Below are 12,723 nucleotides of genomic sequence, written 5' to 3' on the forward strand. Positions count from 1 at the left end.
CATAACACTTGAAGGATAGGGTTCGACAGGGTTTTCCAAGGACAACACTGCAGCCGAGCACAAAAACACTGAAAGAGCAACCTCGAAAACTCGAAGATAAGAGCACACAACAATAGCACTAAACAACAACATTCATTAAGGAAATAGCAACACTTTCACAAAAGCGAACAGAACACAGCCACACTGTGCAACCTAAATAATGCTATATTACCATTATGTTAAGAGGAAGTGGAGCAGAGCAATCAGACTTCAAGCTGTTGGACTGACCTGTCGTAACACACATTGCTAGTGCAAGGGGCAAATAACAGCACCCCTATGTCTGAGTGAAGAACACATTATTATAATTGAAGCCTGTTGTGATGTGTTATATAGTAGCACGTGATAGAGCACAACAGTGGCATTTAAAACATTTCACAAACAACACGTGGCATGACAAAAACTGTCACAACAAGGTGAAAAACACACATGCAGTTGATATTGTTACAGCAATAATGCAATATCAGGTTAATACAACACATCCCGTATTGCAGTTGCAGTGAGCAGACACAACAGACCTACACCAGGCTGCAAACAACACCATTACAGCAACGCCAACTATTTGTTTTTTGCTTTTAGGAACGTTTTTGTTTTTTTGATTCTACCAAAAACGAGCGCAATGTGCCTAAATCGAAACAACCTCCACAAGGGAAATACTCTCATATAGGCCTAGCACAATGCATCGAATTGCAGGATTTATGAAACCTCTACAGGTGGCTGCAGGAGGGAAGGGAGTCATGCGCACGAAATATAGTCTAGTAACCTTCATCTAATTTGATGAATCTATCTATTGCTGGGGTATCAAACCTGTCAACTTCACATGTTTTGATCTACAAAAGCCATAAGCTTCATCACACATAATCACTGGCAAGGGATCATGGGAGTTGCAGTCCAAAATATCTGTATGATGACAGGTTTTGAAACAGATATACTGAGATTATCGAACCTAAACATTAACATGAGCTGAACAATTCTCATCATTAAAATGAGTATTCTGCCTCCAATTTACTTCACCCTGCTGGTCGCTCTTTGTGTCTCAGTCAAGCTTCAGTCCTTCAGCCACCTCCAATGAATGAAGAAGGATTGGATTTGGCCAAGAACAGTGGTGTCACCAGCCCGTTTATGTCATGACATAGCAAAAAGGCTGTTCTAGTCTACCCAATCACTACAGTAGTAGTTACAGAGCATCTAGGCTTGTCCATAGGTTGGAGTAGTCCAACCTTAGCTAGTGTTATCAAGCACCTTGAAGATGTGATTATACAAAGGTTTTATACCTCAATATGCTCCGTATATGATGTCATCCTATGTGGCAAACTGTAAAACTTATTGAAGGGAGGGTTTGGTTAAGGGAACATGTGCACCAATAGTATGTATGAATGTTAATAACTTCATTGGCTTCACCTTATCTGGTGGGCATGCCTTGAACCACCTCTAAATACGTATAATACTGATTATAGCAGGAACATGGCAGTTGGGTTGGTCTTTGCAAGATTGTATGGCATGTTGCTACATAGATCCTCTGGTTGGTTGGCATGCTTTCCCAACCTTGGACTTTCAGCTTGTTAGCAGCACATAGGCAGAATGAAGCTGAATGCAGAGAGTCACCCCAGACTACTCCCCACTTTCCCAATTAGTCCATCATCTCTCATCGGTCAGGTCCCAAGCCAAGGGTCCTCCTTTGTAGTGCACCTCGAAGCCTGTTCTCTGTTCCGGGACATTCAATGGAGTGTAGGCGTGCCATTTTCTTTGTTTGGCCTGAATGAATAGCCCTTGTTTTTGACTTCTGTCTCAAGTGTAAGGAGTACAACACATTTGTCCATCTTAACCTTCTATTTACAGCTATTTTATTTAATTGAGCTGGGTGTCATTACCCTTCGTAGTCTCTGGAGACTTGCTCACTCCATCTTGCATGGTTTTCTGCATCTTTAATTGTCCAATACTTGGCTGTTGCAGATGTTTTCTTCTTTGCTTTATCTAAGATAAATATGTGTTACGTACGTGGCTAATCCTTTTGACTCCCCTTGTGCCTTGCAATTATTCCTTGAAGTAGCATTCTTGATTCCAGGCCAATAGACTCCTCTTTATTACTCACACAAAGCTGTTTGCCAGCATCTCCTGACTCTGCAGCCCTGGTCTGTCTCTAAGGTAGCTTGATTAGTTTCAATACGAGGTGAGGGAAAAGGTGGGCTCTAGGATTGAATGCTCCTGTGCTGAGCTTTATTTATTTTCTGGTTATCTCTAATTATTCCGTGCAAGGTCACAGGTGTGGAAAGGTGCACCCAACAACTTACATAATGAGAAAGTAGAGATTCCTGGATACCTTGCTGCACTTGGTTTTCAAAGAATCTTGAGTTTACAAGAATTTACACATGAGATGCAATGTCTGAAATAGTGTTTTGAATATAAATAGGGTAGACAGATAGTCTAGAAAGTGGTCAGCCGGCACGTGTTTCGAACCCTAAGGTTCCTTATCAAGGCAAATGGTAATCTGTGTCTCGGAATGGAGACAGAATGTAGATTATTGTGGCTGTATGGTTGAAAAGCAGTAATGCTCGAATTCCAAGGCTGTTGCTTGCATCAGCATGAATGGATACTGGAGCCAAATGGGATCACTTTCTAGAATATCTGTCAACCTTATTTATATTTAAAAAACACTATTTCAGACATTGTATCTCATGTGTAAATTCTTGTAAACACAAGATTCTTCTTCGAAAACCAATCGCAGCAAGGAATCTCTACTAGTTTCAATACGAGTCCGGCATCTATCTTTCCATCATGGCCTTTCTAGCCATGTTATGTTTTTCTCTGCAGCAAGCTTCTATATGTCTCATCTACCTTGTGTTTCTGTGTATATATACATGTATTAGTCATCAGGTTACTTAATCTTCTTAATATATATGATCTTTTCATATTTGATTACATGGTTCTCTTCTTACTTCAGCTACATATTTTTTCTTTGAGTATGTGTACATCGTTTCAGTGAGTCTCAGTATCTTTCCTCTATGATGTCACTCCATGCACATCAATCATTATCTTCATCACAACAGCTTTTTTGGCATTGTCCCAAAATGATCCTTATGAGACAGGATCCTAGCAAAACCAACAAGAGTATTGCTTCAAGTAGTTTTAACGCATCATTTTGCAGCCAGGTTGGAATCCACGATAACAGAGATGGAAACCAGTCAACCCCTGCTGTTTCATCAACTTCATCCTCCATCTTCGTATGTAGCGTCATCAGGATAGTTATTGCTTCTGTCAAGGCTCCATTTTCTCCATCATGCAAAGATAAAAAAGTACAGCAAGAAGGCTGACCTTGGCGCACACGCCTCCTTCAATTTCTGTAATTAAATCCACGACATACCTCTCCTGGAGGGTCTAAGCCTAATGGCCCTCAGTTCTTCTCTGATTGCATTACATATTTTTATTGTTGCATTGATCGTTTACTGCTACTCCTATGTGGTGGTCTGCAGCCATTTAGCATTCATTGCAGTCTAGAGAACTGCCATAAGTATAGATGTCATTATCATTGCCAACTTGCTGAATATTTTATTATGCTCATCTGGTATGTCATTATAGGCTTATATAGACTTTACTGAGAAATAGTTCTTGCTTTAAATCAGCGGAGGTTGAGCGACCACTTCCTTCTCTGGTGTTCATCCATATTTGAAAATTCATCAATATTGAGATCACTTTGAGGAATCACTAATTCATTCCTGGCACTTCGAGCACCTGCTTACACTCTTTATTTTCTCCAACTAGAACCAGGCCTTCATTCTTAAAACAGGTTGTCATATTTTTTAGTGGTATTAGAAATACAGTTCCTGTTTCATTTTCAACCCATGTTAGTAGATTAGAGTAGTTGGCCCATGATTCTAAGCACATGTCATTCACTATTGGTACAATTCTTGCTGGTTTCCTCTTGATTAAGTGTGCAGAGTGTGACAAATCAACTTCCGGGGCACTAGTGGTCCAGGGATGCACATACTTTTCTAAACCATAAATCAGCCCCACACCTCTAGTACACCAGAAGGGATCCGAATAGATTGGAACACAAGTCAATTATAAAACTCTTTGTCCCATTTTGGTAACGTGGACGGAGCATCAGGTTTATCTCCGCAAGGTCGTGGTACGTTGGTTAGTTGCAACACTGCAAAAATACAATTATTACCCAAAGATAAAAGGGACTGTCCAGTCAATGTTGTATAAAAATATCTACTTTATTATTACTACAAAAGACAGTTCTAGCACACTACAAAATACAACCCATACTGTAAAGGAACACAGAGGACAGGCAGTTTCATGAAGGAAAGGGATGCACCATGGATACTGACAGGAGGGTAGTTGTTAAAGTAATCTGTCTTACTGTTCAAGGTTATTTGGCATTAGCACCGAGGGACAAAGGTTTGTAACTATCTCCAGGGACCTTGGGAAAGGATTCAGGGAGGCAGACCACAATGTTCCTGGTTCTTAACTAATTCATGATTCTCAACAGCATCAAGGCTGTCCCAGGGCACTTGGCAGCTCCTTATACAGATTTCAAGATGGGAGACAGCTGCAGGTATCACGCAGCAGGCAGTTCGTCAAACGAGATTGGACACACAGCTGCAGGCTGGCCTACATGGTGGCTCGGGGTCAAGAATTGCTTTCTCTGTGAGGTTGGCAGATCTGGAACTCTGGCCGAGGTGTCTCGGATGGCTTTGCTGACTGTGGTGTGACAGAAGTCAGTGGTGCAGCCAGTTGCGGATCAAGGACTCAAATGTCTGGAAAATGTCCTTAAAAGATGGACCCTTGTTTATGCTTGTGTGGCACTCCTCCTAGCTTTTTTGCAGGGCTTGTATGATCCTTTCAAGGCAGATGGCCCAAAGCTTAGAAGAGTGTTTGCAGGCAAGGGCCTTGTTCTTAGTTCAGACACTCTCCGGCATTTCCCACCTAGGAAGCTTGCCGGCAGAACCTAGCAGGTCACAATGTGTGCTGGCTGGGTACCGGGTCTGTAGCTGCTGCATGGGTCCTCTGAGTCTGGTATCTCCCTCTGTTCCCTGGGAGATGTTTAGGGGAGGCGTCTTGCTTCCCCCTTGGAAATCCTGGCCTTCCTTCACTGGTGGAAGATATAAGGTAGATTGCACCTTCAACCAGGGTCCAAATGAGTCCTTTGTGATACTCCTTGCAAAGTCTTCAGATGATCTGCTAAGTGAGGGGTTAATTTCTCTTTTGAAGCAAAATGGGCCCCAATGATTGGTGCAGGCTAAGCATACCTTAATGAACCAATCCTTGGTCCCTACCAACAATCTTCTGTTATGCATGAGGTCAGGAGCAGAGTGCTCTGAAACCGGAAATGCAAGGGGTGACAACATATACCCAATTCCCACCCACCTTTCAATCTGTTGTAGATCAAAGTGTCTCGCTGGTTAACTGAGCCCTCTGTGACTCTTGTTTAAAGCGCAGGTCTCCCTTGAAGTTTGTAAGAAGAGCAGACTTCATGTCTCCCTCAAATCATATACTTCTCCCCTCTGAAAGGGGTCCACCCTGCTAGGGTACCTATGGTAACTAATGGACCCAGACATTCCATTCACTGCCTTTCATACAGAGGGGTGGGAACTAGCTTCAAGTTGACACATTGCATACCAAAGGGGTGTTAGCCCCACCTTCCTGTGGCCTATTTTGCAACCCAACCTCTTCAGCAGGCTGGTCTCAATACTCTCTCATTACAATGCACTGCCACCAGCGGAACTAAACAATTGGAAAGCAGATCCATGGATCCCTTGATATTATAATTAGGCTGCCCTTGGCTGGAGGAAGGTATGGCTTCCCCTTGGTTGAGATGCCTTGATGTACTTGTGGCTGTCACATTCCAGGTCAAAATGACTGGGGAGGATGGTGCCTGTATGCTGTGTCCTCCCAGAGTGCATGTGACTATGTGTTTTGTGTGGTGAGCAGAGACAATGGGGGTCATTACGAGTTAGGAGGTAACCATGCCGCTATTAGTGGCATGGCTACCCCCTTACTGGGTACCAGGTAGGGGTTCCTTGAATGAGGAATTACCGGGCCATTCCATCCTTGGAGGGCCCGGTAATTCCTCATTCAAGGAACCCATCCCCATTCCCATTCGAGCCCCCACAAGGCTCAATGGGAATGGGAAGGGTGCTAACAACGGGCCCGTTAAAAACGGGCCCGTTGTTAGCAACCTCTAACAACGAGCCTGTTAATAACGGGCCCGTTGTTAGCACCCTGGCCTGTTCGCAGGACCCACTAAGGGCACCTGTTAAAACCAGGCATCCTTAGCGGGTTGCCACGAGCAGACTCGTAATGCGGCCGTAAGGGATTGATGGCTCCGGAACCTTTACCGGTGCCGTTAACCCCTTACCACCACACTCGTAATGACCCCCAATGTGTGTAAAATGGCCTCACATATTTTCAGAAGTTGATCTCAAATCATTCATTTTCATTATCAAAAATTCAAAAAAGCCCAGGCAAGCTCACACTCCCCATGTGGATGGTTGAATTCCTCACACAGGGCAAGATAACATTCCTTATTCCCATCCTGTGCTGTTAGCAACTCGTCCATACACAAATAGCTGAGGTCTCTCCCAGCATCCTGGTACTCCTCATCCTTCGTCTATGTCTGAACATTGCATCCTCCTCATTTCAACAACCTTTAATCATTCTCCAATCTGTGATGGATACATATGTTTTTTGCTTGTCCAACCCATCCCTTTCACACATCCTTTCTGTTTTCACATAATTATCCTTATATGGAAATGTTTCCCTTGATTTCCATTGTAGGGTTGCCCATTTTCCTTTGAATTGTCCCCTAGTTGCTGCACGATGACTGAGGAACTTCGCATCATGTGCAGAGATTGCTTTCGCAATAAATGTTCTGGCTGCTTTCATGGCAGAGCGGATGAGAGAACACACATAGAAGTTTTCCTCTGACATTCTCTCTCCCACCTCCTTCATGTGCTGGTACCATAGGATATTCATTAAGTGAGCTATTTTATCAAGATATGTATTTATGCTTTCATGATTTTCCTCAAGATCTCTTTTAAATAGAAAATTATGTGTAGTAGTATTAGGGAAGATGCTGCTCATGTGATGGCTAGGGTTCATAAAGTAAGTCTCATTGTAGCACACAGTATCTGCATTTTTTATTATTATGTGTGCAAATTCCATAATAATAAGGAAGAAAAGAAAAACCATACAACCGCATGAAATCACAATACCATTCCAGAAAAACTCATCTTCTTTATTGATGCTAGTGAGTCTCTAATATATTGAAACTTTCCCATTTTGTTTAATTGAATATGTTATTGTGGTATCCTCTGTTACTCACACTTTTAAATCAAGAACTGTAAAATAATTGCCACAAAAATCAGAAAATAAATTGGTTGTTTTTAGGATTTCCAAGAAATGTTATTATGTCCACATGTCGTCTTATCAAACCTGGGTAAGACTGTAATATGTAGGTGAAAACAAGATACAAAAATGCATTGTTCCTTGTACCTATCTAAAAAAAAGTTCCAGGATAGCTGCAAGTCCATTAATTCCTTATTAGATTTAAGAAATGTCAATATTTAGTTTAAAGGGTATTTGTATTATTCCATAAACTATTTTTCTTTGCTCTTTTTTGCTGATCTTGTCTGCATACACAGAACTTCTTCTCTTGCTTCACTGTCAGTAGATGCAGGAGGGGTTGAGGTTTCTCCCTTCTACGGTTTGATGTCATTCAGATACAAACAGGCTAACCCCCTTTGCAGCTTAACAGTTGTGGGAGTAACTACTTCCACCTCATGGGGTCCCACAAACGGGGTATATTCCAAGTGTGGACATGTTTTTTGAATCAGCACCTGGATATAAGCTGGGTTGTTTGAAAATGGCTGCCTGGATCAGTTGTCTGGTTTTCTTCTCCAATCCTCTTTGACTCCTCTCTCCAGTTCTTGATCTGTTGAGAAATAAATGGTATCAGGTAATAATGTCCCCATACATAATGTCGAAAAGCCATTGGCAACATTATATATGGTGACATTATGTATGGGGATGGGTTTCAGGGAATCTCCTGCTCCCATTGAAAAAAAAAATATTTGAGGGTTGCGGGGGTGGCTCCTGCATGTTCAATGTAATAATGTCTCTGCAAAAAACAGTGACTTTTTTGTCAGGAGACATTTTTGCGGGGACACTATTACATGGAGCCAAATAAAAGAGACACTAGAGGTCATGGTTGTCAAATAATCATGCATCTCATCACCTACGTCTTCTCTACACTGTGGGCATCAGTTCCCACCCTAGTTGGAGGAGCAAGGGATGTTCTGATTCAGCATCCAGTCACTAACTCATGAGGCGTTAGGTGGTGATCTGAGTCAGGCTGATTTTGAAGTTCATATAGTGCAAGGGGTAAGCAGTGTAGCCAGCCCTTCTTTAAAGTAATTCAAATCTTAGCTATCTTCTCCTTAAGTAATCATTCACAAATCCCATTTGCCTGTGAATGTGATAGGTAGAAGAGAACTTGTGTTTTATCCATAATAAAAGATTGACCTACTCGAATAGTTAATTTTCAAAAATACGGTCCATTGTCAGACCGCAGAACTTTGAACACACCCCATCTTGGGATCACCTCACGCCCAAGGAACTTGGTGGTGCATGTGGCATCGAGTGCATACATGGACCTGCCTCGATCCATCGAGAAAAGGGACATACCAGTACCAGCATATCCTTATAACTATTGCATGTCTGCGAAATATCCACATTATCTATATGTAGATGCTGCAATGGCTCACTGTGCGCAAAATGTTCCCTGCAGTACATTTCTGGCACATGATGCAATTTACAATAAACTGTACAACATGTTCTAACAAATTTGGTGAAAACCAATCTTCTGCAATTGTAGCAGCAATACTCTCTCAAGTCGTATGCACGAGGTAGTGAACTGCTTTTGCGCTACCCTCAATAATGCACGAGGCATAACTAGCTTTCCAGTGCTATCCTGCCTCCAGATTGCCTCTGGGGGGCGGGGGGTAAAGGACACCCCAGTTTTCTCCATAAATTGTGCTCCTACTGTGAGGCTCGACCTTGTATTTCGATTAACTGAACAATAGACAGCATGGTAAAGCCCTCCTTTACCAACATGCATCATCCTGTCATTTGGTTAACACTTCTTAGTTTGAAATCAGGAATATTTGGGTAATATGCTGCCTTTTTAGCTTCTACATCAGCGGCTTAATTTTCATGAGAAATTACATCTGTTCTTTTAGTATGCGCTGCGCATTTTAAGACTGCAATAGTCAAAGGGAATTTTAATGCCTCAAAATGCTTATCCAATAGGGTCACATGTTGCACCGGAGCACTGTCTGTGTGGAGGAAGCCCCTCCTTTTCCAGCATGTCAAACCTGCGTGTATATTTGACATCACATAGGCAGAGTCACAGTACACCATCACTTCCTCATCTTCATAGCTTTGGAGTGCAGCGATAAGCACCACTAATTCCGCAGCCTTTGCTGAGCAATGCAAAGGCAGTCTTGCACTTGTAACTACTTCATATTCACCCTCTCAGTTCAGCTTTACTACTGCTGACCCAGTATGCTTATCAACAGTTTAAAAAAAAATAAAAAATAAAACATCAGCAAAGAGAACTCCCCATCGAGAACATTTTCTCTAACACAGGGAATGCCATCATAACATTTTGTATATGTTTTTGCAGACATGTACATAATCATCCTCCCCTACTGGTTTCACTATGAATGTTGCTGGATTCACTATTCTGAATCGAACAATTTTGATCACATGGTTCGAGATTATTACCTCATACCCTGATGATCTTTGTGCAGTTTATGTACTTTTGGGTTTCTCTAGAATGGCAAGTAATGTGTGCTCAACAAATAATGCTACTGAACATCCCATTGTAATTATTGAATCCTTTTCAATTGCAAATGAAGCAGCAACTAAAGCTTGTTTGCAAGGATAATACCCTTTTATAAATAACATTGCACAGTAATATGCCAATGGTTTATGTCCATGTCTTATGTCATTTTCTGAGTGAGAACTGCTATCATAACTTCCCCATTTGAATGAGAAAATAAGTAAAATTCTTCATGATAATATAGAATTCCTAGCATAGGGGCTATAATGATTACCTTTTTTAATTCCTCAAATCCTTCAGTCATTTCATCTGTCCATGTTATTTTACTTTTGTCTACCTGTGATTCATTGAGTCCTTTTGCAAGAAGTCGAATATATGTACTGTAATCGAAAACCCATGCCCTACAATTGTTACATAGTACTAAAAACTGTTCCCTTTCCCTCACTGTTGTAGGTTGTGAAGTCTTCATAATTGCTTCTGTTCTTTCAGGTGTCACTTTTCTCACCTCTTGAGAGATTAACTGTCCTATGTACAGGACCTCTTCCTCATAATATTTTAACTTTTCTTTGTCTTCCTTGTATCCTTTCTCTGATAATATGGTCATGAGTCACACTGAGTCTTCCGTGCACCATTTGTCTGTCTCACAGCACACCAATATGTCATCTATGTACTGAATTATTGCGCTCTTAAACTGCACATTACCCAGGTGCATCTGAAGGACCCTGTTAAAGATTGAGGCAGACTCACAGTACCCCAGGACAAACAAGTATATTTCTGTTGGATATATTTATATGAAAAGAAAGTCAAATCTTGTGAGTTCCCATTAAGGGGAATTTATGAAGAATGCATTTTTTCAATCTATAATTGTAAAATATTTAGCCTTATGTGGGATATTAGATAATATAGTAGCAGAATGTGGAACTAAAGGAAACTCTGTTTCAACAATATTGTTTAGGGGGCGAAGATCCTGAATTAATCTCCATGACCGCCCCATTTGATTTCTTCACTTGGTACACAGCCGTGTTAGATGGGGACTCAGATCACACCAATATTACTTGCTTCATTAAAGTCGAAATGCTTCTTGGTACGTGGGATATTGTTTTGCTCATGGAAAAATTGCTCCTGGTTTAAGCATGATTTTAACTGCTGCTGCTCCTTTTAATAGTCCCACATCATATGGACTGGTGGTCAATAAAATATTTGTGACTTTTTCCAAATCTTCCTGGAAAAATGATGATTTCTTTTTTACCATCGCATTCTCTGCAGTGTCTCTCTGCTCTCCACTTTAATCATATAAGTGAGACGACTTATCATCAGAATAATCATCCCCATGAAGCTCTTTGTCTGTCAAGTCTGTCAACCTGTATCCTTCACTGAGGGATATTACTGCTCTCCATCCTCTCCCCTCATCATCTGTTCCATGGACAACCACTCTTTCCTCTCTGACAACTGTTGCTTCTAGCTCTAAAGAGATATCCTGTCCTTCCTCATCATCCATATGTATTTTTGGTCTAAACAAAAACTCTTCAGGTATTTTCAATATTATACCTATCAACTTGGGTAACCATGATAATAAAACAGTTACTCAGCACAAACATACTTCTGGATGTAAAGGGACAACTCGTAATGGTTTCTGGCCTATAAAGGTTAATATGGATTTGTTTATACTCATGCAATGTATCCCAGGAGTGGAGCACACTTACGTTTTGTCACGCACTAATATGTTAACTGGTGTCTGCTGAGAATATAATAATGACATTTACATGTCGTGTTCAAGTATAGAGATTGGTAATTCGTCTGTAAAAAGAACTAAGCTCATTGCCCCAGAGAATCCCTGCAAATTCATGGCAATGCCTGACATTGGGTATTTCCCCTCCCTGCCCAGACACAGGAACAAGTTGCTCCAGTGTCTACAAGGAACGGAAATGTCTGGTTTCCTATTGTTACCTTGACCCTTGTTTCCTCTTGGTGTCTGGTGTCACTGATAGTACTGAACACATCAGGTCGTTCTGTGGGCTGTCCTATTGTGGATATAACTTCATCCCTGTACCTGTGAAAGGATTTCCTGCTACCACAGTCACACTCCCTAGTTTAGGTGTGGGTTTTTGCAGTATTCCTACATTTGTCTTCCATTGTGGTATCATGGCCCGTTGTATCTGTGCTTGCTAGGTCTGTATCTGTTGTGCATGAATAGGCACTTGCTGTGGTTGCCCTTGTGGCAAATGCATTTGTAATGGAGCTTGCTGCGTTTGCTGTGGTTGTGGTACACATGCCTGATTCTGTTGGTGATCTTAGGCATAATACTCCTGTAGTTCTGTATTATATTGTGGAACATAGTCGATCCCCTCACTTTGAGCTTGCCAATTTTGCTGCATGCCCCCTCTCTTTCAACACGTTCTGGTATATATCCCATCCTCCCACATTTTCAGCATTGTTGCGGCTGTATGTCATTAAAACCTCCTCCTCCACTGGGTTCATTCCATCTTCCTCTTGGCCAAAAATGGAGCCCACTTTGATCCATAGAGTATACTACATTATTTTCTCCGCTGGTCTTATCTCCTGTGTCACCATACCTTCATTGCTCATCAATACAGCTTCTTCTTTAGATAGTTTTGACAATATTCTCTTAACGAACTTTGCTTCCTCCTGCTTTCTACTCTCAGCTTTCTTCTTATTCTTCTCTTGTAATAACCGGCAATGGTGCATGATAGTCAACTGTATTTCCGGCCATGGCTTCTCTTCCATCCCTACCTGTTTCTTTATCTGCCTTTGTACTGGCTCGGGCAGTCCCTGACATAAAATGTGGTAAAACAAGGCCACTGTTTTATCCCACGGTTCTC

Source organism: Ambystoma mexicanum, chromosome 10, assembly GCF_040938575.1.
Source record: "Ambystoma mexicanum isolate Mex_15411 chromosome 10, UKY_AmexF1_1, whole genome shotgun sequence".
Classification (NCBI taxonomy): domain Eukaryota; kingdom Metazoa; phylum Chordata; class Amphibia; order Caudata; family Ambystomatidae; genus Ambystoma; species Ambystoma mexicanum.